Source organism: Brassica oleracea, chromosome C6 (assembly GCF_000695525.1).
Source record: "Brassica oleracea var. oleracea cultivar TO1000 chromosome C6, BOL, whole genome shotgun sequence".
NCBI lineage: Eukaryota > Viridiplantae > Streptophyta > Magnoliopsida > Brassicales > Brassicaceae > Brassica > Brassica oleracea.
The window spans coordinates 14,699,646-14,699,998 of NC_027753.1; positions in this window are offsets into that span (position 1 = coordinate 14,699,646).

Genomic DNA, 353 nt, shown 5'->3' on the forward strand with positions numbered 1-353 from the left:
ATATGTAGTGGACATTCAATACAAATAGTACGCTCATTATAATTATGGTCTATGATATGTTTTCCTTATCATATAAGCATAACTATATATTAACGCAGAATAATAAATATACTTTTCTATTGGTTGGTCAATTCGTTGGTTAATATTCATGCATATTCTTATAGTTCGTGGAATGAATGACTCCAAATCGCAGCTATACGTTGAAGTTTCAAACATGAAACATGAAAAACAGAATAAAAGATCTAAGTAAACAAATGGGTTCACTATTATAAGCAAATTCTCTCATTAATGACTGTGCTGAACATGTAAATTTGTATAAAAGATTATACATTGTTGAGACATGGTCGCATAGA